The following is a 7,117-nucleotide window of genomic DNA, read 5'->3' as shown; positions in this document are numbered from 1 at the left end:
ACAATGTATAAACACATAATACATATTTCTTAGCAAATACTTCATATCTATATGTTAGAAGAAGTAACCACACACTCACACATATAAACAACTTTATATTATACACATAGCAAATACTTAATATTTATGTTTTAGAAGAAAGTGACCACACATTCACACATATAAACAACTATATATATACACATAGCATGCATTTTATAAAATACTTCATATCTATGTGTAAGACGAAAGAGACTATACACTCACTTGATCAGAAGATGATCGGACAACACTATGGCTTGTAGAAGTAGCATTCTTCGGTGAAACCGGGATCACTTCACACACCGAGTTTCTCGCGGGCAGAGCTTCTGCTCGGAAACTCTTTTCTTCTCGGGATCTTTGGGCTTCGGGACTTGCTTCGGGTCTAGGGGTTGATATCGGAGCTTGGGGTGTACTTCTTTGCACGTAAATCGATGTAATATGGGAGAGAGATGAGAGAATGAGCAACCAAACTCGGCTGGCGCTTCAAATCTATTTATAGGGCAAAACTGGCCTTTCCCACGTCGTGGAACCTTTTGCCACGTCATGAGCTTGGTCGTCACTGCATGCGTTATCACAAGTTGCATCTGGGGGACTCCCGGAGGTGTCAGGAGACTTTCCACATCGTGGCACTGCTTACCACGTTGTGGTCTCTGATAGTTTTGGGGTTTCGCGCCCCGAACTTCAGAAATTCATAACTTTCGCATACGAACTCCGTTTTCGACGTTGTTTATATCGACGTGAAGGTGAGATTATGCTCTACAACTCTCGTTTAGACTCCATTGGCTAATTTTGAATTTATTTTTAATATATTATATTTATATTACTTATATATTATTTTTAGTAGGCTGGGACAGGAAAACTCCGTTATAAACTCATAACTCCTTCATCTGAACTCCGTTTTCGTCTGTCTTTTTATCATTGGACTACTATCGATGAGATCTTCAATTCTAACTTAGATTGTTTTGGATAAATATCGCTCTAACGTAAATTCACTATTTACGTCACGTTGTGTCGTGCCGGTTCTATCGCGAAACTTTGAGATGTCATAACTTCTTCGTTATAACTCGGATTTTGGTGTTCTTTATATGCACGGAAACCTTATGAGATATAATACAACTTGGTTAAGATTAATCCTTCTAAATAATCTTCCATAAAAAAGTCATTTTTGATGCCTATCGTCTCTAAATTTACTAGGCCGGATCTACGGGCGTTACAATTTGAGGTTGAGTTACTGGTGGCCCTGCATGAAGCAGAAGATTGCATGGTTCATGGAGAGGTGCTTGACCTGCAGGAAGGTCAAGTCCGAAAATCAGAGGCCCCACGGCAAGGTTCAGTCGCTACCCATTCCCATTTGGAAGTGGGAAGAGATCACCATGGACTTCATCGCAAAGTTACCGAGGACAACGAGGGGGTGTGAACTCCATTTGGGTCATTATGGATAGATTAACGAAGAGTGCCCATTTTATTCCGATCCCTAAGAGTATTTCTGCTAATAAATTAGCAAATATTTATTTACAAGAGATGGTGGTCAGGCACGGAGTGTCAGTATCGGTGGTCTCGGACAATGATGTCTAATTCACCTCTAGCTTCTGTATGAAGTTCCATGAGGAGCTGGACACACATTTTGTCACACCCCCAAACCAGAACGACGGAAACGTTCGGGGGCGGAGGAGGTCATGTACAGTATCACAACAAATGTAAAATAGTAAAACAAGCAACAATATCCATTATATTAATATTAAAGTGTTTACATTGGATTCAAATTACACATGATAGACTCCAAAAGTAAATAACAAAATAAAGACTTAACGCTACTATGCTCCGTCTTCACGGAATCTACGCATGTACCTTTCTACTGTTTATCTTGAGAATACTGGCGATTTTGAAAGTGTATCAACATTTAAGTTGCTGAGTTCATAAACATTTTTGTGTTAAAAAGGGTAAATTCTTTATTCTTTGAAAGTGTTACGGTGTTTCTTCGGAAAATCCTATATTTTCTTATTAGTTGAATGGAATGTAGTCTTAGAACCTTAAAACAAAAATTGTATAAGTTTTTTTATTTAAAAAATGATGCTTTGAATAGATAACCTTATTTATTTCCAGAAAGTGAATTTGTAAATCGCTCACAAGTAAAATGATGATGTTTGTCCCAGAAAATCCTATATTTTCCATGAGTTGAGTTGTAGTCTAATATGTACCAAGACCAAAAAGTGTAAGTAAATATGTCATACTTAGCTTGAACAACTTATAGTTTTATTATCAAATAAAACTAGTTGAACATGTGCTCACTCTAGATTATGAACGTGTTAATAATACCTTATTAGGATTAATTAATACAAATGAGTTATATAAAAAAATAACCATAAAGATTCTACTCCTTAAGTTCATTTGAGAAGCATATTACTACGTGCATGAGTCACTGTCTTAGCGTGCGAGTTCTTATAACCATATTAGATGTTAGTACCAATGTTGACATTTGACACCTCGGGGACTGTAGCTAACAGTCAGGGTGTGGAATCATCAGTCCCGTATAGATCTATACACAAGTATCACACTCTCCCTCCAAGAGACTCTGGTTATAAGTGGGGACTTTCGATGGATACTACACAAAGCCATTGTCTCACAAAATGTAATGCTAACAACGAGTTCACGAGTAATACGGTGAAAAACCTTTTAGTAAATAAAAATACAAGTCTTTATTTATATCTGTTTACGATAAAAGCGTGGATTGACTCATAAATTATACCTAATATAATTTATATGTTCTATCTGATTAGTATTATTTCTCATGGGTGAACACCTTTGTTCAGCATGATACAAAGGTAATGATACTGAATGAAGTAACCTTTTATGTTCATATAGGTATAATACACACACACACACACATATAATGAAAATGGAAACGAACTTCGGACAAATAACACCACCTTAATCCCACATCCAAACAAGAAAAAGGAATTAAGGTAATTCATTCGTCCTCGTCCCTTCAAATCTTTTATATATATATATATATATATATATATATATATATATATATATATATATACATGATTTGGCAATTATAAGGTCAAAAGAGTTTATTATAACATTTAAAGAGTTTTACTATTTGGCTAAATTTTGATGACTTGATGTTAGTTTATAAAGTGATTTAAAACAATTTGTTTGATAACACAACATGAAGTATAAAAATAACATCCTTGGTTTGATAGTTATAAATCACATGTGGAAAGTGTTGTTACATGGTCCGGGGGTCATCAGAGCCGCCTTTGTGGAAAGTGTTGCAAGGCTCATAAAGGGGTTTGTCGAGCAGGAGGTGGGTGCCACAAATGTGGCAAGGAGGGGCACAACGCCAGGGACTGTCGTCAGTCTGCCCCTCCAGTAGATATGAGGATTTTTTTCATTGTCATCAGGTTGGTCATGTGAAGACCAACTGTTCGCAGCATGCCGCCAAGCCAGCGCAGGGTTCCGCGCCAGCTATAGTGAGGATTGGAGATGGGAGGCTAGTCAAGATGGAGCGTCTGAAGGCTCAGGGTTGCGCCTTCCAGCTCATGGCCGAGGAGGCCAAGGAAGCACCGGATGTGGTTGCTGGTATGTTTCTATTCTCTATCTTAGTTATTGTATTTTTACTACGCTTATTGGTTGCGCCTATGATTAGGTACATTTTTAGTAAATTCTTTGCCTGCTTTTTCTATTATTTGACTCGGGGGCGAGTCGGCCGTTCGTATCTCAGACCTTCTCTAGAGGGTTCAGTGTGCTGATAGATGATCTTGAGTGTCCGTTGCGAGTTTCGATCGCCAACGAGCACGGTTTCTGTTTCTTCGGTCTACCGAGGATGCGAGTTGATTTTCGGGGTGTCTTTCCCGATAGATTTGATTCCTATCCCCATGGGGGATGTATGCGTGATTGTAGGAATGGATTGGCTTAGCCGTTTTGGTGCCATGATCGACTGTGAGGGACAGTGGGTGGTGGTTCGAACCCTAAGTGGGGGAGAACTGGTAGTATATGGTGAGGGCACCAGGTCGGGATCAAGGTTTTGTTCGGCAGCCAGGGATCAACAGTATATTCGACACGGGTGTGCCGGTTATTTGGCGTATGTGGTAGATACATGGGATAGTCATGATGGAGCCTCCGAAGGCTTAGGGTTGCGCCTTCCAGCTCATGGCCGAGGATGCCAAGGCAGCACCGGATGTGGTTGCTGGTATGTTTCTATTCTCTATCTTAGTTATTGTATTTTTACTATGCTTATTGGTTGCGCCTATGATCAGGTACATTTTTAGTAAATTCTTTGCCTACTTTTGCTATTATTTGACTCGGGGGCGAGTTGGCCGTTCGTATCTCAGACCTTCTCCAGAGGGTTCAGTGTGCTGATAGATGATCTTGAATGTTCGTTGCGAGTTTCGATCGCCAACGAGCACGTGGTTTCTGTTTCTTCGGTCTACCTAGGATGCGAGTTGATTTTCGGGGTGTCTTTCCCGATAGATTTGATTCCTATCCCCATGGGGGATGTATGCGTGATTGTAGGAATGGATTGGCTTAGCCGTTTTGGCGCCATGATCGACTGTGAGGAACAACGGGTGGTGGTTCGAACCCTAAGTGGGGGAGAACTGGTAGTATATGGTGAGGGCACCAGGTCGGGATCAGGGTTTTGTTCGACAGCCAGGGATCAACAGTATATTCAACACGGGTGTGCCGGTTATTTGGCGTATGTGGTAGATACACGGGATAGTCAAGATGGAGCCTCCGAAGGCTTAGGGTTGCGCCTTCCAGCTCATGGCCGAGGAGGCCAAGGCAGCACCAGATGTGGTTGCTGGTATGTTTCTATTCTCCATCTTAGTTATTGTATTTTTACTATGCTTATTGGTTGCGCCTATGATCAGGTACATTTTTAGTAAATTCTTTGCCTACTTTTGCTATTATTTGACTTGGGGGCGAGTCGGCCGTTCGTATCTTAGACCTTCTCTAGAGGGTTCAGTGTGCCGATAGATGATCTTGAGTGTCCGTTGCGAGTTTCGATCGCCAACGAGCATGGGGTTTCTGTTTCTTCGGTCTACCGAGGATGCGAGTTAATTTTCGGGGTGTCTTTCCCGATAGATTTGATTCCTATCCCCACGGGGGATGTATGCGTGATTGTAGGAATGGATTGGCTTAGCCGTTTTGGCGCCATGATCGACTGTGAGGGACAGTGGGTTGTGGTTTGAACCCTAAGTGGGGGAGAACTGGTAGTATATGGTGAGGGAACCAGGTCGGGATCAGGGTTTTGTTCGGGAGCCAGGGATCAACAGTATATTCAACACGGGTGTGTCGGTTATTTGGCGTATATGGTAGATACACGGGATAGTCAAGATGGAGCCTCCGAAGGCTTAGGGTTGCGCCTTCCAGCTCATGGCCGAGGAGGCCAAGGCAGCACCGGATGTGGTTGCTAGTATGTTTCTATTCTTAGTTATTGTATTTTTACTATGCTTATTGGTTGCGCCTATGATCAGGTACATTTTTAGTAAATTCTTTGCCTACTTTTGCTATTATTTGACTCGGGGGCGAGTTGGCCGTTCGTATCTCAGACCTTCTCCAGAGGGTTCAGTGTGCTGATAGATGATCTTGAGTGTTCGTTGCGAGTTTCGATCGCCAACGAGCACGGGGTTTCTGTTTCTTCGGTCTACCTAGGATGCGAGTTGATTTTCGGGGTGTCTTTCCCGATAGATTTGATTCCTATCCCCATGGGGGATGTATGCGTGATTGTAGGAATGGATTGGCTTAGCCGTTTTGGCGCCATGATCGACTGTGAGGAACAACGGGTGGTGGTTCGAACCCTAAGTGGGGGAGAACTGGTAGTATATGGTGAGGGCACCAGGTCGGGATCAGGGTTTTGTTCGACAGCCAGGGATCAACAGTATATTCAACACGGGTGTGCCGGTTATTTGGCGTATGTGGTAGATACATAGGATAGAGAGTAGCTCTCAGTTTCAGAGGTCCCTGTGGTTACAGAGTTTGATGATGTGTTTCCAGAGGAGTTACTCGAAGTGCCTCCGATGAGGCAGGTTAAGTTTAGGATTGATCTAGTGCCAGGTGCGGCCCCAATCGCCAAGGCGGCATACCGTTTGGCACCGCCAGAGATGTAGGAGCTATCGTCTCAGCTGCAGGAACTGCTGGGTAAGCAGTTTATTCATCTGAGCTGTTCACCCTGGGGAGCACCGATCCTCTTCGTCAGGAAGAAGGATGGTTCGCACAGGTTGTGCATTAACTATAGGGAGCTGAATAAGTTAACGGTGAAGAACTGTTATCCGCTCCCGAGGATAGATGATCTTTTCAACCAGTTGTAGGGTGCATCTTGGTTTTCCAAGATCTATTTGAGATCAGGATACCACCAGGTCAGGGTGAGGGAGGAAGACGTGGAGAAGACCGCATTCCGGACTCGTTATGGTCATTACGAGTTCGTGGTGATGCCGTTTGGACTCACCAACGCACCAGCAGTATTCATGGATCTAATGAACCGAGTCTGCAGACCGATGCTCGATCGCTTGGTCATCGTGTTTATAGATGATATCTTGGTGTATTCCAAGACCCGAGAGCAGCATAAGGAGCACCTCATGGAGCTGTTGGAGGTGCTGTGACGAGAACGACTTTATGCCAAGTTCTTGAAGTGTGAGTTCTGGTTGCGAGAGGTTTAGTTCCTTGGACATCTGGTTAACCAGGATGGGATTTTGGTCAATCTGGCCAATGTGGAGGCGGTTATGCAGTGGGAGACTCTGAGATCTCCCTCAGACATCAGGAGTTTTGTGGGCTTAGCAGGGTATTTTCAGAGATTCATTCGTGATTTCTCCAAGGTTGATGTACCCCTCACTCGTCTAACGAGGAAGGGAGTGGATTTTCGGTGGGGCCTGGAGCAGCAGATGGCGTTTGAGACCCTCCGACAGTGGTTATACGAGGCGCTAGTGTTGACACTCCCCGAGGGAGTGGAGGATTTCGTGGTACATTGTGATGTGTCCATCACAAGCTTAGGGGCAGTCCTCATGCAGAGGGAGCGAGTGATAGCTTATGCATCGCGGCAGTTGAAGCTGCATGAGACGAGATACACCACACACGATCTTGAGTTGGGAGC

This window comes from Lactuca saligna, chromosome 6, assembly GCF_052625555.1.
Source record: "Lactuca saligna cultivar CGN05327 chromosome 6, ASM5262555v1, whole genome shotgun sequence".
In the NCBI taxonomy this organism is placed as follows: Eukaryota; Viridiplantae; Streptophyta; class Magnoliopsida; order Asterales; family Asteraceae; genus Lactuca; species Lactuca saligna.
The sequence above is the reverse complement of the archived record's forward strand: the minus strand, read 5'-3'. Positions refer to the sequence as shown.